This window comes from Panthera leo, chromosome B4 (genome assembly GCF_018350215.1).
Source record: "Panthera leo isolate Ple1 chromosome B4, P.leo_Ple1_pat1.1, whole genome shotgun sequence".
Classification (NCBI taxonomy): Eukaryota; Metazoa; Chordata; class Mammalia; order Carnivora; family Felidae; genus Panthera; species Panthera leo.
In genome coordinates, this window is record NC_056685.1 from 60,191,234 (window position 1) to 60,206,339 (window position 15,106).

Genomic DNA, 15,106 nt, shown 5'->3' on the forward strand with positions numbered 1-15,106 from the left:
GCGCCGCGACGCCAGGTGCTGGGCACAGTTTGCGGAGAGCTCTTCTCGCCCCGGCATCACCTCCGATTGGCTCCAGGACCAAGGTCGTCCCTTGGGGACACAGGTGCTGCGCGGCGTCCCGCGCGTCCTCCCGGGGAGAGGGAGGTGGGGGAGTGCCCGGGGTCGCCGCCGGTCTTGGGGTTACCCGCAGCCTCCCATCTTGGCCCCGGCTGGACCTTTTGGCGAAGGTGACCTGGAGAGGGACCCTCTGCCGACCACCGGGGATCCCACTTCGTCGTCTGCAGGGACTGCTGCGGGGACTTCTTAGATTTCGTTTTTTGTAGGAAGCTGTTGTCATAAGCCATTGAAAGAACTCGGGTCCTGCGAGCCTGTATCCTCTGTGCTGGAAACACTCAATCTCCCGGAACCCGTTTCAAAAACTGCCCAGCGGTGGGGCGGGCAGGGGGGGCAGGGGACCGCGTGGAGGCGGGTCCACCGCACCTCTCACTAGAAAATGACAGATTGCCCCGCAATAACCCTCAGTCAGCGAGAGGTGGCCCTTTTACCGTTGCTGCTTTAGGAAAGCCAACGTTGGAATTCGTTTGTTTTGTTTCATATCTAAGTGGAGTTTTCGTGAATTGAGTTGGAAGCGTTGCTGTTTCTTTTTCCTCCCTCCAGTATGCATACACTGGCAACATTGTGTGGTCTTGTCCATTGAGAGACCACTTGCAATTCTGGGATGATTATAGAGTATCTGTTTGGTCAAAAGGGAGTCAGGGAAAAACAGAAATAACTAAAGGAAAACTGAGTGGCAGAGAGAATTTCAGGGACGCCATTGATTTAATCCGCACTGTCCTTTTGGAATATGGTGAGGAGTTGTGATTTTTCTCTGAGATACAGCAATGAGAAGAGGTGCTCTTGAAAACTTTATACAGCTAATGGGGATTTGGATCGTGGGGAGATTTCCAACATTCTGTCATGTGACTATGTGAAGTCTTTCTGGATGACATAAAGATGTGGGTAAGCACTGTTTTGCAAAGAGAAGACAGTATATATGGTGTTAAGTTCAGACATGTCACTGGGGTTAAGTTATTTATCCTTAGCTTTAGTTTCTTCATCTGTAAAATGGGGATAATTCTAGTATCTGTTTTATAGGGTTGTTAGGATTAAATGAGATATAAATGCATTTAAGTACATATAAAGTGCTTAACCCAGTACTTGAGAAATAATAAGTGCTCCACAAACCTTAGCTTAATACAATTATTAATTTACAGCTCCCATTTGCTTTGTGAAATTGACGAATCTTGTCTGGTTAATTAAAATGTTATCCCACCAAGTTAAAATTGGCCAAATTGAAGAATATTTGGACTTTACTGAAAAAAGAGAAACCTAAAAATGCACCCACCCATTCAAAGAGCGGCCTTCATCGCAAAAGCCTTCTGGACTTACAAGATTTCAGGCAAATAGCTTATTGCTCTTTAGCTGAACACCAAACATGCAGCTGGGAATGATTAAAATTAATCCTTCTTAGGTAAGAGTAGCAAAGTTTCAGTGGGGGCTGGGAGGGCCAGCATTTATTGAGGGCCTGTTACATACCAAGCATTGCATAAGAGATGCCTTCCTTAGTTCATAGCAGCCCTGTGACGAAGGTGGCATTATCTCCATTTTGCAGATGACATGAGAAAACAGGCTGGCCCACAGTTGCACAGCCAGAGAAATGACAAAACTGGACTCAAGATCTGTGGCTACTGGCCATGCTGCTTTCCTTTCTTTCCTGTCTCCCTGGGAGGCGCTAATGAGCGATGTGCGCCCTTTCAGACCCCACCCCCCACCGCCACCTGTAGATAAAAAGGGTGAAACACATGTTGTTACACATTCCCCTATCCCTGGTGGGAAAACAAAACAAAACAGGTGTCTATCAGAATCCAGGACCATGTTTTCCTTACACAAAATCCCTAAAGATTTCTTTTCCCTAGGCAGTTTGACGTTAAGGTCCTGGGAGTAAAATACCAATCTAAAAGTAGTGGGGAGAAAACCCTCCATGGTGGTTACCCTGCTGAGAATAACTTCAGGGCTGCTTTTGCAGATGGCTGCCAAAAATCAGCTGGTGCCTAACATAATTGCCTGCTCAATTTTTTGACAGGCTTATGGTAAACACCAAGGTTAAGCAAACTGCCAAATGACTGGATGTCCTCCTGGCCAATGATTCCAGAATTCTTGGAGTCAGGGCCAAGGCAATCATGCAGGAGAGGCACATTTTCAAGATGGACCACCTGAGATGGTTTGGGGTCTTGTTGTCTGTGGGACAGCTCTCTCGCCTTCCCTTTCTTACTAGGGCATGTTTTCACCTGTGATGTTATCAGACAACTCTTTCTAAGGCATAGTTCTGCAATTATAGTGGCTTAAATTCATTTTTGTGACTCAGAAATTAAAAAAAAACAACATGTCCCAATCAACTTTGCATAAGCTGCCACTCCTGGCCTGGACCCTTAGGCAAAGCTTGAGCCTGAGATGCGTTACTCAAGATAAACCAGGATGGACTAAAACTGCTTTTCACATGTTTGGGGCAAGGTTGTGGAGCAGGTGGGAAGTGAGAGGAAAAGAGAGAATGGGGGGAGGTAGGGGTGGAATAAAGAGAGAAGAGGGGAGAGAGTAAAGGCGCAAGAGGGAAGGAAGGCGGAAAGTGAGGGAAAGAGATGGGGAGAGGAGAGGAGAGGGTGGAGGGGAGGGGAAGGAAAATGAGAAGGGGCAAGGCAAGGAGCTGGGAGAGGGGAGAAGAGGGGAATGAGGCAGGGTAGAGGTGAGAGCATGGAGGGGGGTAGGGACTGCCAGCTCATCAAAGTTTGACTCCAGGAAAAAATAAAAAGACATTTAATGTTTAAAATATGTAGGGAAATCCAAAATATTAGTAAACAGTGATTTCACTTTTTTCCTTGTGGCAAGACCCTTGGTTCTAAAAAGCATGGTCTCTTTCTGTGCTGTAAACATTGATTACAGCAACCTTTCAAAATCTCTCCCTTTACATAAAGTTCAGGAAATCATAAATTAGGTAATAACAGCTCATTCTAGTAGCCCTGACTTCAGTTGTCCCATTTAGTTGAAGACCTCCAGCTTTCCACTGTGACAGCTGAGTTACACAGCTGCCTGGGGTCTGGGTCACGAGCCAGCATCAGTACGGTCATCAGCAGTATCAGGGACTCTGAGCAGGTGCCCTGCAAGAGACAAGTGTACCTGAGACATCTGCCTGCTCATCTTTCCTCTCCTGGTTTCTGCAGGCCTGCTCCCTGCAGTCTGTTCCCCCCACCAAATCCCAGCCTGTCTGTACCCTCCCCCTGCCTCACCCAGTGCCTCCCTCCTTCCTGGCAGGAGCTGTGAAAACTTAAAAGAACCTACAATTTAAACTCTTATTGGAGCTGGGACTACAGCTGGAAGATCTTCTCTGCAGTTGCTTGTAGTATTTCTGGATATTTACTGATCATTTATGAAGCGCTTAGCTGTGCTTATGCCCATTTCTTCTTATGCCCCCATTTTCTTCTCTTGTGTGACGTCACATTTAGCAGTACTTCTCAAATACCCTTTAAATTATATCACCTTAGGCTATAATATCTCACCTCCCAATTAAAAAAAAAATTTCAATGTATTTATTTTTGAGAGAGAGACAGAATGTGAGAGGGGGAGGGGCAGAGAGAGAGGGAGACACAGAATCCAAAGCAAGCTTCAGGCTCTGAGCTGTCAGCATTGAGACCGACACGGGGCTCGAACGCACAAACCATGAAATCATGACTTGAGCCGAAGTCAGTTGCTTAACCCACTGAGCCACCGAGGCGCCCCTCCAATTTTTAAACTTAAAATATTTTAAAATTTCTTAAAATATTTTAAATCAGTCCAGTTATATAATATTAAAATTCTCATTTGAAAATACTTAAATATTGTTCGGTACGATAGGAAATTTGTCATTTATCCAAATAAGTTATTGGTATCTCATTTCCCTAGTCTTTAATCTTACCATTTAAATCTCTAAATAATATCTTTACAGAGAGATAAAAACAGAAGCTGGAGGAAAAGGAAATATGGAGAGAATCATTTTTTCACTCAACATGGTTTGCATTACAGGATATTTATTGAAGGTGAAGATTATTGCCAGAAAACAGTAATTGCCAATATATTCAAAATGTTTTAGTTCTGATATTTTATGTATTTTTTTAAGTAGATAAGAAATACACTTTACCATATGTTCCAAACATGTTGCAGGCAAAGTGGAGAGTCATCCACTGGCTTTTTCTTCCAAAATATCTCCATTTTGTCTCCCTATTATGTCCTGTAGTCTGTTATATGAGGGCGTCTGCCTTTCCCCATATGTTTTAAACTTTGCTCCCTGCAGGTGTTGCTCAGGCTGTTGTCTGCTACTGGAATGCTCCTGCCCTCCAGATGGGCATGTGGAAGTCTTACCTTGTCTTGAAGGCTGAGCTCAGGTGTCACTGTGTTTTTACTTGCCTGTGGAGGAGGACAGCTGGTATATAGGGAAATGAGCATGAGCTTGGGAACCAGGCCATTGGGAATGTGATCACCAGTTTCATTATTTACTAGATATGTGACCTTGGCCAAATTATTAAACTGCTCTGAGCCCCAATTTCCTTGTCTATAAAATGGGGGGTAAAAATGCTTAACTTGGAAGCTTATGTGGGAATTAAATGAGATGATTCCCAGAGCCTCTCCTCTCCCCGTTATGGAAATGCTTCTCCCCTTCTATTTTCACACTGTAGTCTTTTTGTGGGTCTGTTGTAACATTTGGGCCTGCTTGCCCCAAGTTATTTAGGTAGGTTTCTTAGCTCCAGCCGTGGTTGCCCATTCCTAGGAGAACAGGGTTCTTACTCATCTTTAAAATCTCCAACTCCTTGTACCTGTTAAATGCCTAATAAAGGTTTGTTGATTTTAAATAAATAACGATTGGTCTAATGTGTGGACAGCGCTGGTTCATTCATAAACTATCCATTAAATACAAACTACTGTACTAAGCACACAGAGATGAAGAAATGGATAAAGAAAGAAAAATGATTCAAGAGCTTATAAATAGGTAAAAAGCAGTCAAGGTATATGTAACAAGATAGAACCTAGTAAAATCTCTAGTTTAACTGCTGAGAGTGAGCCTCACTACCCAAAGGAGAAATCACATCTAGTTCAGCGGGGAGGGACTCACAGACTTTAAGAGAAGGTGCTAACTTTAGTATCAGTGGGTAGATAATTCTTGGGGAGGTAGCCAAGAAGAGGGTCTTTCAGGACAGAGAATAGGAGATATGCAAAAGTCATCAGTAACTAGTTCTATGAAAAATGCTGTTGATGTTTTGATAGTGATTGCATTGAATCTGTAGATTGCCTTGGGTCGTGTAAACATTTTAACAACCTTGATTCATCCAGTCCGTGAGCATGGTATAGCTTTCCATTTATTTGTGTCATCTTTAGTTTCTTTCATGAATGTCTTATAAGTTTTCAAAGTATAGGTCTTACACATCCTTGGTTAAATTTATTTCTAGGTATTTTATTCTTTTTGATGCAATGATAAATGTGATTATTCTCCTAATTTCTCTTTCTGCCAGTTTGTTATTAGTGTATAAAAATGCACCGGATTTCTGTGTATTAGTTTTGTATCCTGAAATTTATTCTAGTAAGTTTTTGGTTTTTAGGGTTTTCTATATGTAGAATTATGTCATCTGCAAATAATGATAGTTTATTTCTTCCTTATCAACTTAGATGCTTTTTATTCCTTTTCTTTGATTGCTGTGGCTAGGACTTCCAATGCTGTATTGAATAAAAATGATGAGAATGGATGGCCTTGTGTTGTTCCTGATCTTAGAGGGAAAGCTTTTAGTTTTCCACCATTGACAATGATGTTAACTGTGGGCTTGCCATATGAGGCCTTTATTATGTTGAGGTATGTTCCCTCCATTATCCTTTTTTTTTAAAAAAAATGTTTATTTTGAGAGAGAGAGCGAGTGAGCTAGAGAGCTATAGGGGAGGGGCAGAGAGAGAGGGAGAGAGAGAAGCCCAAGCAGACTCTGCACTGTCAGCACAGGGCTGGACATGAGTCTGATCTCATGAACCTCGACACCATGACCTGAACCAAAATCAAGAATTGGACATGTAACCAACTGAGCCGTATAACCACTTTTTTGAGAGTATTTTCTCATGAGTTATGATGGATTTTGTTAATTGTTGTTTGTTTTTTTTTTTGGCATGTATTGAGATGATCATATGGTTTTTTTTCTTAATTTTGTTATTGTGGTGTTTCACATTGTTTGGTTTGTAGACATTGAACCATCCTTGCATCCCTGGAATAAATCCCACTTGATAGTGGAGAATGATTTTTTTTTTTTTTTTTTTTGAGAATGATCTTTTTAGTGTATACTTAAACTTGGTTTGCTAGTATTTTGTTGAGAATTTTTACATCTATGTTCATTAGAGATATTGGTCTGCAATTTCTTTTTTTTTTTATAGTGTTTTTTTCTAGTTTTGGTATCACAGTACTGCTGGCCTTATAGAATAAATTTAGAAGCATTTTTTCCTCTTTAATTTTATACAATAGGTTGAGACAGATAGATATTAACTGTTTTTTAATGTTTGGTAGAATTCATCTGTGAAGCAGTTGGGTACTGGATTTTTGTTTCTTGGGGTTTTCTGTATTTTGTTTTTTGTTTTGTTTTTGTTTGTTTGTTTTTGACTACTGATTCCATTTCATTACTAGTAATTGATCTGTTCAGATTTTCTCTTTCTTCCTGATTCAGTTTTACAGGATTGTATGTTTCCAGGAATTTATTCATTTCTTTTAGGTTGTCCAATTTGTTGGCATATAATTTTTGATAGTAGCCTTATAATCCTTTGTATTTCTGTGCTTTCCATTAACTCTCCTTTTTCTTTTCTGATTTTTATTTGAGTCCTCTCTTTTTTTTTTTTTTTTTCTTGATGAGTCTGGCTAAAGGGTTATCAATTTTCAAAAAACTAGCTCTTGGTTTCATTGATCATTTTTATTGTTTTGTTTTTAGTCCCTATTTCATATTTTCTGCTCTGCTCTTTATTGTTTCCTTCCTTCTACTACTTTGGGCTTTGTTCTTTTTTCTAGTTCCTTTAAGTGTAAGGTTAGATTGTTTAATGTTGTTTTTTGTTTCTTGAGTTGGGCCTATATTGCTCTGAACTCCCCTCTTAGATCTGCTTTTGCTGTGTCCCAGAGAGTTTGAATCTTTATGTTTCCATTTGTCTCCATGTATTTTTTTTATTTCCTCTTTAATTTCTTCATTGACCCATTGGTGGTTCAGTAACATGTTTAGCCCACATGTTTGCATTTTTTATAGGTTTTTTTTTTCTTGAAATTGATTTCTAGTTTCATACCATTGTAGTCAGAAAAGGTGCCTGATATGATTTCAGTTTTCTTTGATTTGTTGAGATCTGTTTTGTGGTCTAACATGTGATCTGTCCTGAAGAATATTCCTTGTGCACTTGGGGGGGAAAAAAAAGTATATTCTGCTGTTTTTGAATAGGATGTTCTGTATATATATGTTAAGGCCATCTGATCTAATGTGCTGTTCCAAGCCACTATTTCCTTATTGGTTTTCTATCTGGATGATTTATCCATTGATGTAAGTGGACTTGTAATGTCCCCTATTGTGTATTATTGTCAGCTTTTCCTCTTATGTCTGTTAATATTTGCTTTATATATTTAGGTGCTCCTATGCTAGGTACATAGATATTTACAATTGTTCTATCCTCTTGTTGGATTGATTCCTTTGTCATTACACTTTATTTTCAGTTTTTATGTAACTTAAATCTGAAGTGGGTCTCTTACAGGCTTACAGGCAGCATATAAATGAGTCTTTTTTTTTTTTTTTTTTTTTTGCGCTATTCATTCATGCTGTGTCTTTTAATTGGAGCATTTATTCCATTTACAGTGAAAGTAATTATTGATAGGTTTGTACTTGTTTAATTGTTTCCTGGTTGTTTTTGTGGTTCTTCTCTATTCCTTTCTTCTTTTCTTGTTCTCTTCACTTGTGATTTGATGACTTCAGTTTATGCTTGAGGTTTTTCCATTAATTTTTTGCGTGCTTGTTATAGGATTATGGTTTGTGGTTACTATGAGGTTTCTATGTGACATCCTGTGTATATAGCAGTCTATAATAAATTGGTCACTTATGTTTGAACACATTCTAAAAACACTACATTTTTTTAATTGAAAAAAACTGTTTAATGCTTGTTTATTTTTGAAAGACAGAGAGTGAGTGTGAGCAGGGGAGGTGAAGGGAGGATCCAAAGTGGGTTCTGTGCTGTCAGCAGAGAGCCTGATGCAGGTTTGAACTCACGAACCGTGAGACCATGACCTGAGCTGAAGTCAGATACTTAACCAACTGATCCACCCAGGAGCCCCTATTTAATTATTTTTTTTAATGTAAACTCTACACCACATGCGGGGCTTGAACTCATGACCCCAAGATCAGGAATTGCATGCTCTCCTGACTGAGCAAGCCAGGCACTCCAAAACACTGAATTTTAACCCCATCTCCATGTCCTATATATATGATGTCATATTTTACATCTTCTTATTTTGTTTACCCCCTAATTTTCATAGATATGAGTAATTTTACTACTTTTAAAAAAATTTGAGTATAGTTGACATGCAATGTTATATTAGTGTCAGACGTACAATTAGTGATTTGACAAGTTTATACATTATCTTTTTACTATATTTACTATAAGTATAGTTACCATCCATCCCATTACATTGCTGTTACAAAATCACTGACTTATGCTCTGCTTTATTCCTTTGACTTACTCATTCCATATCTGGAAGCCTGTATCTCCCTCTCTCCTTCACCCATTTTGCCCAAACCCCCACTACCCTCTGGCAACCATGTTCTCTGTATTTATAGTTCATATTCTGACTTTTGTTTGTTTATTCATTTTTTATTAGATTTTATTTATGAGTGGAATCATATGGTATTTGTCTTTTTCAGTATGACTTATTTCACTTAGCATTATATGCTCTAAGCCATCCATGTTGTCTCCAATGGCATGATCTCATCCTTGTTTTTTATTTTTTAATTTTTTTTTAATGTTTATTTTTGAGAGAGAGAGCGAGCACGTGTACGCAGGTGAGGGGAAGAGAGAGAGGGAGACACAGAATCCAAAGCAGGCTCCAGGCTCTGAGCTGTCAGCACAGAGCCCAACGCAGGGCTCGAACTCACAGGAACTGAGATCGTGACCTGAGACGAAGTTGGATGCTTAACCAACTGAGTCACCCAGGTGCCCAGATCTCATCCTTGTTTATGGAGGTGTAGTATCCCCATTGTCATATATACCACATTTTCCTTATCCATTTGGCTTTTGATGCACACTTAGGTTGCTTGCATGCCTTGGCTATTGTAAATAATGCTGCAATAAACATAGAGGTGCCTATATCTTTTCGAGTTAGTTTTTTTCCTTTCCCTGGATAAATACCCAGTACTGGAATTATTGGATGATATGGTATTTCTATTTTTAATTTTTGGAGAAACCTCTATACTTTTTTCCACAATGGCTATACCAGTTTGCTTTCCCACTAACAGTGCATGAGGGCTCTTTTCTGTCCACCTCCTTGCCAGCACTTGTTATTTCTTGTATTTTTGGTTTTAGCCATTCTGACAGGTATGAGGTGATATCTCTTTGTGGTTTTGACTTGCATTCCCTTGTTAATTAGTGATGTTGAGCATCTTGTCATATGTCTGTTGACCATTCATATGTCTTCTTTAGAAAAATGTCTATTCAAGTCCTTTGCCCATTTTTAAATTGGATTATTATTATTATTATTATTTTTTGGTGTTCAGTTATATAATTTCCTTATATATTTTAGATATTAACTCATCATTGAATATATCATTTGCAAAGATCTCCCATTCAGTAGATTTTCTTTTTAGTTTTGTTGTTTTCTTTTCTATGCAAAAGCTTCTTATTTTGATGTACTCCTAATAGCTTATTTTTGCTTGTTTCCTTTGCCTTATGAGACGTGTAGAAAAATATTGCTATGGCTAATGTCAGAGAAAATACTGCCTATGTTCTCTTCTAGGATTTTTATGCTGTCAGGTCTTATATTTAGGCCTTTAATCCATTTTGAGTTTATTTTTGTGTATAGTGTTAGTAAGTGGACCACTTTCATTCTTTTACATGTAGCTGTCTAGTTTTCCCGGCACCATTTATTGAAAAGACTCTCTTTTTCCCCATTGTGCATTCTTGCCTCCTTTTTAATAGATTAATTGACCAGATAAATGTCTGTTTATTTCTGTGGTTTCTGTTCTGTTCTATTGATCTATGTGTCTGTTTTTGTGCCAATACCATACTGTTTTGATTAGTACAGTTTTGTAGTGTATCTTGAAATTGTGATATCTCTAGCTTCATTATTCTTTATCAAAATTGCTTTGGCTATTTCAGGTCTTCTGTTGTTCCATATACATTTTAGTTTTATTTGTTCTAGTTTTGTGGAAAATGCTGTTGGTATTTTGATAGAGATTTATTGAATCTATAGATTTCTTTGAGTAATGTGAACATTTTGACAGTATTAATTCTTCCAATCCATAAGCATGAACTATCTTTCCATTTGTTTATGTCATTTTCAGTTTCTTTCATCCGTATTTTATAGTTTTCAGAGTACAGGTGTTTCACCTCTTTGGTCAAGTTAATTCCTATGTATTTTATTCTTTTTTGGTGCAATTGTAAATGGTGTTGTTTTTTAAGTTTCTCTTTCTACAATTGTTGTTACTGTATAGAAATGCTACCAATTTCTGGGTATTTTGTATCTTGCAACCTTTCTGAACTTGTTGATTACTCCCTATAGTTTTTTAGGGGAGTCTTTAGGATTTTCTATGTATAGTATCATGTCATCTGCAAATAGTGACAGTTTGCCTTCTTCCTTACCAGTATAGATGCCTCTTATTTCTTTTTCTTGTCCGATTGCTGTGTCTAGGACCTTCAGTACTATGTTGAATAAAAATGGTGAGAGTGGACATCGTTGTCTTGTTCCTGATCTTAGAGGAAAATCTCTCAGTGTTTCACTGTTGAGTATGATCTTAGCTGAGGGTCTTCCAAATATGACCTTTTTTATGTTCAGGTGTGTTCCCTCTAAACCCATTTTGTTGAGAGTTTTTATCATGAAGCGGCATTGAATATCGTCAAATACTTTTTCTGCATCTATTTAGATGACAATATGATTTTTATCCTTTGTTTTGTTGATGTGGTGTATGATGTTGACTGATTTGTGAATATTAAACCATTCTTGCATCCTGAGAATAAATCCTACCTGATCATGGTAAATGATTTTTTTTATGTATTGTTGAATGCAATTTGCTAATATTTTGTAGAGAATTTTTGCATGTATGCTTAACAGAGATATTGGCCTGTAGTTTTGTTTTTTGTGATGACTTTGATTTTGGTATCAGGGTAATGCTGGCCTTGTAAAATGTATTTGGAAGCTTTCTTTCTTCTATTTTTTGGAATGGCTTAAGGAGAATAGGTATTAACTGTTCTTTAAATATTTGGTAAAATTGATCTGTGAAGTCCTCTGGTCCTGCGCTTTTATTTTTTGGTAGTTTTTGGTTACCAATTCAATTTAATTACTTGTAATAGGTATGTTTAAGTTATCTATTTCTTCCTGGTTCAGTTTTGGAAGATTTATGTTTCTAGGAATTGATTTCTTATTGATTGTCCAGTTCATTGACATATATTTTTACATTTTCTTCTCTTATAATCCTTTTATTTCTATGGTGTCAATTGTTACTTATCCTCTCTTATTTCTGATTTTATTTATTTGAGTCCTTTCTCTTTTTTTCTTCATGAGTCCAGCTAAGGTTTTTTCTCTTTTGTTTATCTTTTCAAAGAACCAGATCTTGGTTTCAGTGATTTCTTTCTGTCTGTCTGTCTCTACCTAATTTATTTCTGCTCTGATTTTTATTTCCTTTCTTTTACTCACCTTGAGCTTTATTTGTTCTTCTTTTCTAGTCCCCTTAGGTGTAAGGTTAGATTGAGGTTTTTCTTGTCTCTTGTTTCATTCTTTTGCAGGTAGCTGTCCAGCTTTCCCAACACCATTTGTTGAAGAGACTTTTTCCCCATGCATATTCTTTCCTCCTTTGTGAAAGATTAACAGACCATATAATCATGGGTGTATTTCTGGGTCTCTGTTCTGTTCTACTGATCTGTGTGTCTATTTTTGTGCCAGCACCATACAGTTTTGATTACTACAGCTTTACAGTATAACCTGAAGTCTGGAGCTACTTAATCTCTTAAACTTTTATCCCTTTTTACAGAAAGAATAAAGAAAGATTAATAGTAAAAGAGAAATATAAAACAAAAAATGAAAAAAGAGAGAAAAAAGAAAAAGTGAAAGAAAATAAAAGAGGAGAAGAGGGGTGCCTGGCTCAGTCGGTTGAGTGTCCAACTTCGGCTCAGGTCATGATCTCCCAGTTTGGGAGTTTGAGCCCCATGTCAGGCTCTGTGCTAACAGCTCAGAGCTTGGAGCCTGCTTCGGATTCTGTGTCTTCCTCTCTCTCTGCCCCTCGCCTGCTTGCTCGCTCACTCTTTCTCTCTCTCTCTCTCTCTCAAAAATAAATAAAACATTAAAAGAAAAGAAAAGAGGAAGAAAGGGAAAAAAACAAGAAAAACAAAACTGACCAAAAGTAAAACAAAAGAAGAGAAATTTTAAAAAGAAAAAACATAATAAAATAAAAAATTCAAGAATACAAAATAAAAACAAACCAGAGAAACACAAAACCATGGCCTGTTTTTGGTGTCCCAACAGCACAGGGCAGCTGGTGTGGGCTTGCGGATCCTAGGCTTCCTGATGTTTCAAGCTCCTTGAGCTAGACACTGCTCAGTGTGTGCTTTTAAGGTGGAGAGTGCCGCGGTCCCTTTGCACCTTTAAACTGTCGCTTTTTTTTTTCTTGTGCCGCAGTGTGACTGGTGCTGGTGTGTGCTTGAGGACCCTGGGCTTGCCTGAGGTCTCAGGCTCCCTGTGATGACTGGATCCACCAGTTGTGGCATCTGGACCTGCCCCTTTTGGCGTCCAGAACCTGCCCTGGTCTGCACTTTTAGGGTGGAGGGGAGAAAATGTTCCCATAGTTCTTCTTCCCTTTTAAACCATGGCTTTTTTTCTGTGTCCCAGCACCAGCGGGCTGGTGTGGGCTTGTGGATCTGGGCTTCCTGAGGTCACAAGCTTTCCGTGATGATCTGACCCACCAGTTATGGCATCACGACCTGCTAATTATGGCATATGAACCCACCTGTTGTGATGTCCAGACCCTGCTCCGGTTTTGGCTTTTAAGGTGGAGGGGGAGAGAGTATTCCCACAGCTCCTTTTAAACCTGGCTTCTTTCTCTGTGCCCCAGTGTGATTAGGGTGTGGGCTTGTGGACTCTGGGCTCGCTCAAGTTGTAAGCTCACTCAGATAATGGGTAAGCTCACCCATTATGGTATCCAGATCCTGCTCCAGTCTAGGCTGTTAAGTGGGGAACACAACTGTGTCCTTCAGTCTCTCTGACCTGGAGAGTGTTCCAGAGCTCCTCCACCTCTTGGCAGATTTCTAGAGCAGTCCCTCCTATATGCTGGTTCCTCTTTTAAACTGTGGCTTTTCTGTGCCCCCAGGGACAGAGGGGTCTGTTCCCAGTTCCTCAGTGCTGTCTCTCTCCCCACTTCTGTTCACGGTGTTGGGGTGGGGGTTCTCTTTGTTACTGTGTCTCTCTCTTCCTGTTCTCTTGCCATTCTCTCTATCTTTGTTCAGTAGCTCTTCAGTCAGCCCTCAGTTCTTCTTCAGGAAGAATTGTTCTATTAATAGGTGTAATTTGGTGTGTTCCCTGGAGGAGGTGAGTTCAGAGTCTTCCTACGTTGTCACCTTGAACCAGAACTCTAATTTTACTACTTTTGTTTTAGCTTTTATACTAGTTTTATAAGTGATTGATCTACTACCTTTGCTATATGTTTGCTGTGACCAGTGAATTTTTTTCCTTTTATAATTTTCTTACCTCTAGTTATGTTCTTTTTTTTCCTGCCTTTGAGAAGTCCCTTAAACATTTCTTGGAAGTCTAGTTTAGTGATGATAAACTCCTTTAACTTTTATTTGTCTGAGAAACTCTTATCTCTCCTTCAATTCTGAATAATCTTGGCAGGTGCAGTATCCTTGGTTGAAAGGTTTTTGGTTTTTTTGTTTGTTTTTTCCCCTCTTTCAGTACTTTGAATGTATCATGCCACTGTCTTCTGGCCTGTGAAGTTTCTGCTAAAAAACCAGCTGATTGCCTTATGGAGTTTCCCTTGTTCTTAACCATTTGCTTTTTCTCTTCTTTGAAGATTCTCTCTTTAATTTTTGACATTTTAATAATTATGTGTCTTGGCTTCTCCAAAGAAGACGTCCAGATGGCCAACCGACACATGAGAAAATGCTCAACATCACTCATCATCAGGGAAATACAAATCAAAACCACAATGAGATACCACCTCATACCTATCAAAATGGCTCACATTAACAACTCAGGGAACAACAGATGTCGGTGAGGATGTGGAGAAAGAGGATCTCTTTTGCACTGCTGGTGGGAATGCAAACTGGTGCAGCCACTCTGGAAAACAGTATGGAGGTTCCTCAAAAAATTGAAAATACAACCACCCTACAACCCAGCAATTGCATACTAGGCATTTATCCACGTGATACAGGTGTGCTGTTTCAAAGGGACACATGCACCCCCATGTTTACAGCAGCACTATCGACAATAGCCAAAGTATGGAAAGAGCCCAAATGTCCATCGATGGATGAATGGATAAAGAAGGTGTGGTGTATATATATATACAATGGAGTATTACTTGGCAATCAAAAAGAGTGAAATCTTGCCATTTGCAACTACATGGATGGAACTGGAGGGTATTATGCTAAGTGAAATTTGAGAAAGACAAAAATCATATGACTTCACTCATATGAGGACTTTAAGAGACAAAATAGATGAACATAAGGGAAGGGAAACAAAAATAATATAAAAACAGGGAGGGGGACAAAACAGAAGAGACTCATGGAGAACAAACTGAGGGTTACTGGAGGGGTTGTGGGAGGGGGGGATGGGCTAAATGGGTAAGGGGCACTA

General features: G+C 39.0%; 1 protein-coding gene across 2 annotated transcripts in view; it reads left to right on the plus strand.

Moving 5' to 3' along the window:
- ARNTL2 (aryl hydrocarbon receptor nuclear translocator like 2) overlaps positions 1–15,106 on the plus strand; it is a 121,854-nt gene that overhangs the window by 327 nt on the left and 106,421 nt on the right. The window lies entirely within an intron of this gene.